General features: G+C 39.9%; 1 protein-coding gene and 1 long non-coding RNA gene across 6 annotated transcripts in view; one reads left to right on the forward strand and one right to left on the reverse strand.

Moving 5' to 3' along the window:
* The window catches only part of CDK14 (cyclin dependent kinase 14), a 546,519-nt gene that overhangs the window by 425,807 nt on the left and 108,342 nt on the right, over window positions 1-12,370 (forward strand). The window lies entirely within an intron of this gene.
* Window positions 1-12,370, reverse strand: part of LOC109437367 (uncharacterized) — a 53,117-nt gene that overhangs the window by 29,288 nt on the left and 11,459 nt on the right. For both annotated transcript variants that reach the window (XR_002136241.2, XR_002136240.2), the window contains exon 2: window positions 596-660. This is a non-coding gene — a long non-coding RNA (uncharacterized LOC109437367). The remainder of the gene's footprint in view (window positions 1-595; window positions 661-12,370) is intronic.

Genomic DNA, 12,370 nt, shown 5'->3' on the forward strand with positions numbered 1-12,370 from the left:
AGCAGATACATAAACTCAAAAGGATAATATAAAGAAGAAACCTTAATTACAGGATTGAGAATAATAAACGTACATTAGTAAAGAAAAAAAAGTTGTTTTCTTCCCTTATATTGGCCGTGCATGATCTGGGTGGGCTGTTCCTACTCAAAGGGGATTTTGGACTAAAGGGACAAAAATCGTAATTTTATAAATACATGTGCTGTTTTCTGACTGCCTTCAAAACTTTCTTTTATTTCATTGGCGCTATAAAGACTCCCTATTTTTCTTCCAAATCTCTCTATTTATAGTTGTCTGACACTGGCATGTATGTGCAATCAACCAAGAATTTCAGCCACTTTAAAGACCTTTTATTATTTTGGCTGGAGAAGAAGCCTTAGTGTATGTTCTCCAGCAAAGTTAAGGGTAGGATTCCAGGAACACATTTGCTTGTTTTGGAACTTTATAACAGCTGAACAGTTTTCGAGGTTTGAAAGTAGCAAAAAGAAAACTAAGGATAAACCACAAATCACAGAAGACAGATTGGAAAACCCAGCTCGTCGCTGATAAGACAGAGCGTGTCTACAGACTTGACTAGATACAGGCCAACCTGTCCTACCTGTTCCTCCCACGTGCTCTACTTCTTAGAATCCTTCTTGTTGGTTCAATCCAACTGGATTTCTCCTATGAATTAAAAAAAATATATGATATTTTGAAATATGTGATAAACACAGAGACATTCTAAGGAAGCTCCCTTTATGGAGATACAAAAATAGAGAAGAAAACGTTTACCTGTGTGTATTTGAATGTATCAACAGAGTCACAAACCCTAATTTAGAAGATTTAGAAATGTTTCCTAACTTTATGTTCTTGAACTTCCCTTGACTATTTCATCGAGTTTGATAACTTCCAATATATATATTTAAAGGTGACTTGCTAGAAAGTTGTGTTACATGTGAATAAAAGAAAATGTATTTAAAATATTTAGAAGAATAACAAATATCACTGTATATTTAGGTTACTGGTTCTCTGCTATAATCTCCTCATCGTATTTAATTGCTTACTATTAAGATTTAAATCAACTGACCTTCTCAAGAAACCAAGAAGCCCTGTTTTCTTACTCTACCTTATTCTAGGTTGATCTCAGATTTTCTAAAGTAATAGTATATTGCCAAGTAAGTTGGAGCTTTCTATTTCTTTACCAGTTCACAAATGTTAGGGAAAGGTAAGAATGGTTACTGACACGAGGGGGCGCAGTTGAGTTAAGCCAGATCTTTAAATCATCTTTCTCCGCTTTCACAATTTTTTTCATTGTTGATCATTTTTGTTATAATTCTATTTACTTCAAAGTCACAGTTTTAATTTATTTAGTGCCTGGAGATTTCTTCTCACAATACTTTCAAAGAAATTATTCTTTACATCATCAATGCACTTTTTTTGTGATGGCTTTATTGAGGTCACAAGCTCTGAAGCAGACATTGTGGGATTCCATTCTCTTCACTCAAAGGATGAACTGGATCAGCAATTGTCAACTGCCCTGCTCTGTGGATTCAACTCCAGCATTAGGAGGCTATGTGGGGTGTAGTTCCTCAACACACCCTTGAAAATATCGTTTTCAACCCTTGGACAATCAGATCCAAGCAGGTCTCTTGTCCTGACCTTGGACAGTCACACATGGTAATGTTTGGAGACCACGAAGTGTCACCTGCCTGCTTGAAAGTCACAGTTCAGAGCAATTTCTAGGGATGTTCATTTTCACAAGAATGAACCATAGTTCAGATACTGAAAGCATTATGTAGGTGAGATGTTTATCAGATCTATTAAACCGCTTGCCACCTAACAGAGAGCAGTTCTTCTAGAAAACTGCAGAGTGGATTCTTGAAAGGGAAAAGCAGTAGGTTAAGAATAGGAGCTGCTTTCCAGGCTTTGGTGGGAGTCCTAGAGAGCCTCAAAGTAGACAGCATAAAGGTCTGTCCCACAATACAGGTTGGGGCAAGTGCCAGGAGGACCCAAAGAAAGCTGTCCCAGAGAAAGTTGGCACGTTTGCCAGAGGCCTAATCCTGCTCACTAACGGTAGCTTAAATGTGATAACACATGAAATGTTCCTAGTCAAAGGCCTACCATACACTCATTGCCCCACAGTCATAGCTGTGCGAGGACGGAGTGGTAATTAACTGTGGACAGCCTTTGGCAATATAGAATTTGCTTTCAACTATGTTGTCACATCCTCGTATCCTTATAACAACCTTGGAAGGTAATCAGAGATGATAACATCTCCATTCTATAGCTTGACATAAAAAACTTGCTCAGTGAGGTCAAATGATCAATGCTATTGAAAATTATAACTTGGAATGTATGCCCCAGAGTGAATCTTTTTTTTTTTAATTGAAGTTTATTGGGGTGACTAAGTGAATCTTATGAAAGAAGTATTACCAATTTAAAACCCTGGTATTTGAGTGGGCTTATCTGATTTTATTTTGTTTTCACTACAACTTTGGGTAGAGAGATCCGTTCTGGGAACTGCTGTCGTTCAGTCTCAGTCTAGCTTTTAGGTATCTGAAGAGCTGGGATAGAATATAAGTCTGACTTCCTCAAACCCTACCAAACAGTGTTCACAGCACGCTGATCACCCACCTGCTGACCTCCCACCTAGCCACTGCTGGGTAGTACGCCATTTGGATAAAGTGGGTTTGTGACCATCTCAGTGTTAGAGATGAAAAGCCTGCCAGCCACCCACTCAGACCCTAACAGTGAGTTTTGTCACCTGTTTGTCACACAGCTCCCACAAGATTATCCTCTGTCATTTCGTGTCATTGCCAGGTTTCTTGTCCATGTCTTTCTTTCTGAAGGGAAGAAGTCTCTGGTCATTAATAACCCCTGGTGATGTCCCAGGGTAGGCCCTGTGCTGTTTGAAATCGGTCGGGTGCAAGTTTTTTTTGTTCCCCTTCTGATAGACAGAAAATATCCGTCTACTCTCTCACTAATTGGTAGAATGTGCCAGGCCTAGAAGTTGGCAACAGCCATTGTTTCTCATCCTTTCTTATTATGTGTTGGATTCCTCATCCAAAAGTACACTCTCATGGTGCAGCTAATACCTTCCTTCTGCCATCCAGCTCATTAAGAAATAAAACCCAACCATGCTCCTGAAGTGGCTCAGAGCTTCCGGGAGCAGCTGGGCTGCGCCTTTCCCTGAAAGGAGGCCAAGAGAATTAGACTTTCTCAAACTGTTCCCCAAAACAGCTTCTAGAAGTGTGAGCTGAAGAAATTCTTCTGCTTCTCCAAAATATGAAACGGTGCGTTTGTATTCTGTGACGGCAATCACAAATTCCCACAAATGTATTGGTGTAACGCCACAAAGGTATTATCTCACAGTTCTGTTGGGCAGAGTCAGGATGGGCTCAGCTGGTTTCTCTGATCTGGGTCTCACAAGGCCAAATTCCGGGTGTTGGTAGGCCTGGCTCTGCGGGAGGCTCTAGAAGAGAATCTGTTTCCAGGCTCCTTTAGGCTGTTGGCAGCATCCAGTTACTGGCGATCGTCAGGCGGAGCCCCTGTGTCCTGGCTGGTTGTCAGCTGGGAGGCTCGCCCAGCTCTCGAAGGCCACCTGTGTGCCTCACCATGCTGCCCACGCCTTCTGCAAACCAGCAGCAGTGCCGCAGGCTTTCTCATGCTTCCAGTCTCTCTCACTTCTCCTTCTGCCCTCTCCCTCTGCCTCCAAGGAGAGAAAGTTCTCTGCTTCTAAGGTCCCCCTGTGTAATTCAGGATAATCTCTCTAGTTGAAGGTCTGTAACCTTCATTACATCTAGAAAGGTAATATATTCACAGGCTTCAGGGGTTGGCAAGTGGACGTCTTTGGGGCTACTGTGCTTTCCACAAGTGAGTGCTAAGCTGTCCTATATTCAGTGATGAGTCAGAGGGTGAGGCAGAGCAGAGGGACAAACCCAGCGCTCTCCGGGTCACACACAGGCCACTTTGCCTGGCTCATTAGGTGGACTGTGATGGTTCCACGTTGCCTGGTTCACATTAGGTCGCCTCAGACTAATGTGTAAGGAAGAAATTATTTTCCACCCCCAGCATAGAGAAAAAAAGAGATGGTTCTCAGGAAAGCTCACAGTCTCTGATAAAACTGAAAAGTTGGCCTCACATTTCTGTCCCCTCTCGATCGGTGCTGTCCCATAGAGTCTTCTCCAATGATGAAAATCTATTGTCAGCATTGCCCACTGCAGCGGCCAGTAGCCCCCTGTGGCTATTGAGCATTGGCAATGTGGCTAGTGTGCCTTAGGAACAGAATTTTAAATTTTATTTAAATGTAATGAATTTAAATGTAAACAGCCACATGCTTAGCTACCATATTGGGCAGCACAGCTGCCATCAACATGTAAGCTATTCGTTTATTTTCAGTGCCCACCAGTGTAAGACAAGTGGGGATGTCTACTGCTTTGGAAATCCCAAGCTCTAGAGTCCTTGCATTTTGCACTCGAGTGTCCAGAGATCTTGCTTTGTATTTTTGCTTCTCACCCCTGTCTTTTATTTGTAAATAGTACTCTGAGAAGTTTGTTACACTTACTGGAGGACCAAATAAGTGTAATAAATCTGCAGAGGGAATAGTGGAAGCATCAAAGCACATCAAGCAGACATCCCTTCCCCTCCTCCCCTCTAGAAGCCACACGGTTCCCTCCTGAGGGGCACTGCCGGCTGCAAGGCTCTCTATTCCTTTCTCTTTCTCCTTTTCTCTCTCTCTTTTCTGTTGCGAACTGCTAGGGGTTAGACACACAGCTCTCTCCCCTTTTTGAACTCCCTTAAGAATTCACCTCTCTGCTGTTGTTCCCGGCCCCCTTGATCTCCCCTAACTCTACTCAGAAAATATCGTCAAGGCTCAGCTTCCTCTTCACCACATAAGGAGATGCTATTGAGAGGGGCTCTATTTTCTAAATAAGCCTCCCCTGGGCCCCTGTGGGGACATTTGTTAATTCTTCAGCTTCAGAACATTGAAAATTACCACATTTTAAAAAGTGAAGCATGAATAGAAATGCAGAAGTTTTCACTGCTTTTTCACCAGATACAAGATCCCTTTCCTCAACATTTGTTTATATGACTTTCTTTTGATTAAGAAAAATGTTTATGAATTTAATGAATTGTCGGCCTCAAAATTAAAATGAACATGAGAAGTCTTTGGAGAAAGAGATGATTTTAACGTCATCTTTTGTACCCACTGATACCTGCTTCACACTTTCTCTTGGTTGCTTATTATGAAAATTAGGATTGGACGTGAGGCCCAGTCATTTGTGGGGACAAGGGGTACCCCCTCATCATTTGGGGAGACTTTCTATAAAACTGGGGCTCATTGGTGAACATACAGTTAATAGACTATTCCTGTTGATGTGTGCGTCCAACATCCACTGTGTATATAGTGGTCCTACAGACCATGTAAGAATCCGCAGACTATAAATATTATTGATACGAACCACAAAAGAATAGAAAAGAGGAAGTCTGCAAAAGCCCATTATTGACACAAATGGCAAGAAAATGCTTAAAACCAGTATAATCTTTGGTGTCATAGGGGCCAAGTTCCCATCCTAGATCCACTACTGAATTGTGTAATATTCAGGAAGCTCACTGACCCTCTGAGCCCCAGTTTTTCGATCTTTAGAACCCTTGGCAGGATTTAGTGAGGGTTTAATAAGGTATGGGTGTGACGAGGCCCCTCTGGCAAAGGAGCTTACCTCCCTTCTGTTTTTCAGCCAGTCAGAGAGTTTCATTCAATTCTAAATAAGCAACTTTCCTTGAACACGAATACCACTGCTATGCAGGATCCTCAGACATCTTCTGGAATATTCCTTCTACCTTTCTAGGAGCAGGTGCTGAACTATTTGGTCACCAGATCATTTTTAAAAAATACTTTTTGTTCAGAAACAAGATTGCCCCTTCCCCAACAGTTCCTAAGAGTCATGTGTTAATAAACAGCACTGTACATAATTAATGTGAAACTGTGGTTTATCCTACTAAGTCTTGAAACACGTTTATTAGACAGTTTTACTAATTAGATTGAAAGAAACTCGTAGACAAACACTGTTACCAAATTCAAAGTGTCTGTTAGACCTTTTCCATGATGTTCTCTGTACATGAGCCGAAGGGTAAGCCTAAACCAGGTGTGTAGGGCCTGGGTGTCCATTTAACCTAGAGGTTTCAGTGGTGAGAATGAAAATAATTATTCTTGCTCTTTACGGCTTTTAAATGGGGAAGGTAGGTGACTTATATGTAGAAACACAATGAATAAAGGCTGGGAGCATGGTTTGGTATACCCATCATCACTGGGGAGAGAATGGGTGGGGGAGGGTCTCCAAAGATAACTGGCCTTTGTCTTCGAAACACTGAATCAAGACCAGACCCTACGGCACAAATCCCATGTTACCCTGTTACATCCATCATGGGGGTGACGTTAACAATAGATTTCATTGTGTCTTTAACAACAACAAAGGTACACTAAAATGCCTTAAACACATGTATACAATCCCCAAATCAATTTTTTGTCTTATCTAAAAGAACATTTTTAGACCATTTTGACATTTTTAGGATCTCAGAAAAATCCAGTACCAATTTACAACTGAAGTCTTAACATTGAGTATATATGTGTATTGATGTTATTACTCAGACTATAAATTAGATATGAATGAATAGAAATAGAAACGCAAAGGAACCAATATTCTGGCCTACGTTGCATTGTTAGCCAGCGTATCTTTGTGTCTCTGTATGTGAATTCTCTGCTAGTCCTCAGCTGTATTTAATCCCTCAAGACTTGATAGACAAACACAATGCCAAATAGAGAACGTCCCTTAAATTATTTAAATCTCCCCATAAGTGATTTCCCACTCTTCCTGCAATGGAAAACATTTGATCATAAATTCAATTAAATCAGCCACCATCTTTGTGATGTTTGTCCAGCTCAATCCTTTAGTGGCTAAACCAATAAACACACCAGCTGTGTGTTTGTGCATGTGCGTGTGTGCATGTGGGAGAGAGAGTGTGTGAGTGTGTGTGTGTATATGTGTTTATGGCATAACTGTTGTGGAAGAATCGATTTCAAGTAAAGATAAAGAGTAATTCTCATTTCTGAGGCCAGATTCTGACCACTTCACTGCAGCCAACGTTTAAAAGATTAAACTCTTAGCAGGGATAAAATAATGTATACTGTATTCCTTTAAATGCATTGCCTTTTATTTCCCAACACAGAGCCTAGTTTTAATATATTGAGTTTTAGATCAAAATTGATAAACTTTGGAGATGTTAGTAAAAGCTTTTAAACCCTATCAACCATTCTTCCTGTTTCCTCTCCTGTCTAGTTAAAACAAAAGAAAAATGACTGTCAACACAGCTAAGTTTCTCAGGGAAAATGCCATAATAGGACTATAGTCCTATTTATGATTTCTCATATGTATGTCAGCTCAAGAGGTTTATTAGAGGCTTATAAATGTTGATTAGGCTTCAGACAACAGATATAACCAACCGCCCCTCCTCTTCTCTGTCATACCTTTGCAGATCCTACTAATTTGGATATAACTGAACCCTTATTTATGCATATATTTACGCATGTGTATATCCATGTGGCCTGTAGAGGGCAGCATGTTCTGGTGGGGGGAAAAGTTAAGAAGACAACTACTTATCTGGTAAAATATGAAATAAGCAACTGATTTTTTTTTCCTTCAGCAAAACAAGTCAAATATCTCTAGCAGAAAAGCCTGAGCTGCCTCATGCTTTGATTGTCCATCTCTGTCTGCCATGGAAAATATTTTTATGACTTGGCTCAGCCATCTTGGAGGCTACATAAGTAAGGACTACACCAGGTTCCATGCCTTTGCCTCCAAGTGGAACTAAGCACATCATTTTATTTATAAGGATGAATACAAATGGGATTTTCCATTTGTCTCTCATTTCTTGTCACCCTGAACTGCAGTTTAGAATTTGAGTTGAGTCATACCCACAGTTCTAATTTTATTTGGTGGTCAGATGAGGCTTTTCCTCTCCTGCCTTAGAATTCAGCTTCCTTACATCCCTTACTTTTTGGTTGTGATCCCTGAAAGAATTCTAAGGTCTGCTATTTTTCCCAAGGAAGTGGAAAACATTTCCACAGAGACGTTTTCTATCCATTGTGATTTTAGGCTCATTCCCTTACCGGCCAGCTCATCTTTGACGTGATCCCTGACCCGGCCCTCTTCTCTATGGCTACAGTCATGATTCTCTCAATCTAATCTCTACTCTTCACTTAAAGAACCCAAACCTCCCAGTGCATACACTACATAATTCTTTTTAAAATTTTTAGAAATTTCTGGAAGCTACAGCAGATCTTTTCAGGATAATAGAGCAGCACTGTCCAATAGAGCATATGCATTGGTGGAAATATTCCATGTCTGCACTGTCACTCTGGTAGCTACTCGCCACATATGGCTAATGAGTTACTTAAAATGTGGTTAGTGCAATTAAGGGACTGAGTTTTTTATCATACTTAATTTTCATTAATTTAAATTTAAATTGTCACATGTGGCTTGTGGCTACCAAATTGGATAGTAGAATAGAGCATGACCTCTGGTCAGTTTATAACAAATGTGTTACCAAAATATATTGTGAGGTGGACTTGATTTTTTAGCTAAAAACCTACTGTCCAGACTTTTATTTTCTTGCTTGTTTGTTTCTCATATGGCTGTAGGCTTAAATCCAAATCCTCCGACTCGGTCCAGGATTTTCCCTCTCAGAACATCTGAGAGATTCTCAATTTTCAAATTCTTTGATTTTGTTGAATATTGAACATATCTCCCTTGGGTATCCAGAATGGAGTTTCAAAGTGTGACATTTCGGCAGCTCTGATTCTGAAGGCACTGGCCATTTCGCTGTCTAAGCTCAGTCACTTCTTTATATCTAGTTTTTTCTAAACATAGAAACAAATTTAGGAAATGTGCTAAAAGCTGTCAAGCTGCATACAAACTTGACACAAGTTAGCGTATTTCCTAAATTGGATCCTCCCTCCCTCTCTCCCTCTCTTTCTTTCTTTCAATAGATAGATAGATAGATAGATAGATAGATAGATAGATAGATAGATAGATAATAGATAGATAGATAGATAAAATAATTATTTACATTGACTAATAATAAAGCCATTCTGAAGTGACCTCAATATGCTTTTGAAAATTTTCTTGTAAGTTCCCAAGTAATAATTTTTTTAAATGCTTCCATATCTTTACACATGATCTGTAAATGCACATTTTCAGTTTTCTACATTAGGCTGATATCGTTGGTTTTAAGACATAGAGACTTTTGTATAATGGTTTGTGTCTTGCCACTCACTAGCTTCTGCCTCATGTTACAGCCATGCCTGAATACACTCGTACTACGCATACCTGGCAATTAGAAGTAGTTAGACCCCAGATGATAATAAATGTGCAGCTTTTTAATGCTATTCATATATCTTTCTTTTATTTCAGCTGTAAAGATAGAATTAGTGCTCAAAGAGATAAACAGCTCTAGCACTTATGCCACCTCTAGCACTTGGGGTTGCTTTAAGCCATGATTATACAATGGCACCCTTCTGTTACAAATCATTTCCTATAAAAAGCCAGATATAGAGTTAAGGCAGGAATAAAGGAATGTGCAATTCAAAGGTTGTACTCACATTCAGTAAAGACAGCTTCAGCCTATTCTCTGCTCACCATCAAACCCCCCTTTGTAGCACCCATGGCCCCAGATCCATAGCCTCCTCCACACGATGAGACAGGAAAGCAGGGGTGTTTGGTGGTCACAGTGTTCTTTAAGAGACCCGCCTCTTGGGAAAGCATAGGCATCCCCATACCACAAGGCACAGCAAAGCCAATAGAGAAGGATCAGGTCAATACCTTCTTGTCGATACCTTGTTAGTAATGGGCTTTAGGACTGGGCCCCCATGCACAAAGTTCCAGGTCATTCTAAGACTTGCAGTCTTTCTGTTAATGGACATGGGTGTTATCTACTGAAGTCTCCATAATGTAGCAATTATTTTTGTATTGGGAACAGCTGTTTGCAAACTCCAAGAACACTTTAGGCTATTTGATAATAGAGATACCATCATACTAGTATGCAGGTTCATCTAGTTAATAAGAGAGAGAAAATGGATGGTCAAAGGCAAGGGTTTGGAAGTAGGAGAAGGATGTAGGGTACCAGTTCTTAGCTCTCCTTGAGTTGGAATACACCCGGCAAATTTGTTGCTAAAAATCACTCTTTAAATTACACTTTCTGTTGTAGGAGGAAATGATATCTTGTGATAGAAATGTATGACATATTTTTTTCTACAAGTTTAAAAATCTCTGATGGGTTCTCATATTTGTAGCATACATCACATCACAGAGTAGAATAAGTTATTTTCCAGGCCTTGAATTGCAAAACTAAAACACAACAGAAAATAAAAATGTTTTCTCCATACTAACTTTAGCATCAGCCCCAGCCACGTATGAAGTTACAGTAATCTTCCCCAAACACATGGTACAGTTACTCAGAATTCTAGTAATAGATGTCAGTTTGATATTCTACAGCTCTGCATGCCCTGGTTCAGATGACTGTGAGTCACCCCATTTGGGGACCATTTGAAAAGAACGGTTGGGACAAAAAAAGAGGGATGAGGATGGCTGAGTAGAAGACATGCTTTCTCACTGTTGTCTTGATAATTCTGGGCTTGAGATCAACACCTTAGTGCCTGCTCGGCAGGAGGAAATCAAGACATGTAGTACAGGCCAGGGAAATGGGAACAAATCAGGGTGAGCCATGAAATGAGACTGACCTTGGACATTTAGAAAGAGCACAAACATACCTGGAGTAAAGGGGAGACTGGCAAAGTGGGGAAGATACCTTGGTATGTAACACAGCAAAACACATTTACAGAATCTTAAAATTGAGAGGCAGATCCTCAAGTGTATCTATTAAGAAAATGTCTCGATCTTTATGTAAACTAATACTGAAAATACATTTACTTAAGGTGCTCTATCATTTTATTGCAGTGAGCATTTAAAAAATATGAGACTTTTTGTGTGTAAGTTTACTCAGGCCCCCAATCCTCTCATTTATTCCATTAATTGTAAGTCTCCCAGTGAGGATTTTCAGGGATATACTATGATTTGGGAAAGAACATTAGTCTTAAAATACTCCTTGTACTGCATTTAGTATGGTCAGTTTCATTTTTTGACATGTCTGGAAGTGGTGGAGAAGTAGCAGTAATGTTTATTATTAAATACCAACAGCTGCATTCATTCATGGCACACATGGATGTGGCTGCAGCTTGCCAACTGCTTCTTCTGCATTATCTCATTTAATCCTGAAAATAACTCTCAAATAGTTTTCCATATATTTCTGATAGGAATGGTTAAGCTTATTTTAGACAGTTTATTTCTCTGTCTTCAATTATATTATAGCCTCGAGAGCAAATCTATAAATGTATCCCCCATTTGCCATTTTGTATATAGCTGGGCTGAGACCACACTGAGGCAGGTAAGGCATTCTCTTTGGGTTCTGAATTTAAGGTGATGCCAAAAAAAAAAAAAAAAAAGTAAACTGTATAAATAACATTTTAATGCAATATTTTAAAAAATCCAAAGATGGTGTCAGTGTTTTCTGTCTTCTTCATCAAACTATGCTTCATTAGCACCTATTTCCCTGGATCCACAACCTCCTCCTCTTAAACACCAGTGCTGGCGAGGTTATAGAGAAATGGACCTATTTATATACTATGAGGTTTTAGAGAAATGGACCCATTTATATTCACTGCTGATGGCACAGTGAACTGGGAAACAATGTGGAAAACTTTATGGAACCGCGTTAAAAGTCGTACAGATATTTATCCGTGGCACATTCAAGAAATTTAATTTAGCGTCATCTAAATGTTCTGGGTGCTTGGGAATGCACAGACAAGGTTCTTATTCTCATAGAGCTTACCTTCCACAGTATCGGGGACAATAGACGAGTAATAAAATAAGCAAAGCCACCTCTGAGAGTGGTAGTGCGTGAAAACAATAAAACGGGGCAATGTGATCAAAAGGAATAGCATTGGCAAGCTGTGAGCCCTGGGATTTCAACTGTTTTCTTTACTTTTCTACACTTCACACCTACAACAGAGCCCATCGCACAGTATATACTCAAGAAACAGGGGTTGAAGAAAGAAGATGCCCAGTGGTTAAGAGTATAGTGAGTGTGAGGAGTGTGCAGACGTGAGATTGCAGACTGGAGACAGAGGAATAGCCTCATAGGCTGCAGTGGCGGTCACTTGTCTTCCAACAGGAAGCCAGAGCAATTAAGTTTTTGACCTAGTAATTTCACTCTTTGGTGTTTTTCCCAAGGAAATAAATCAACAGATTAAAAACCTAGTTGCCCAAATATTCTCATTTCT

The sequence above is a fragment of the Rhinolophus sinicus genome, linkage group LG09, assembly GCF_036562045.2.
Source record: "Rhinolophus sinicus isolate RSC01 linkage group LG09, ASM3656204v1, whole genome shotgun sequence".
Classification (NCBI taxonomy): domain Eukaryota; kingdom Metazoa; phylum Chordata; class Mammalia; order Chiroptera; family Rhinolophidae; genus Rhinolophus; species Rhinolophus sinicus.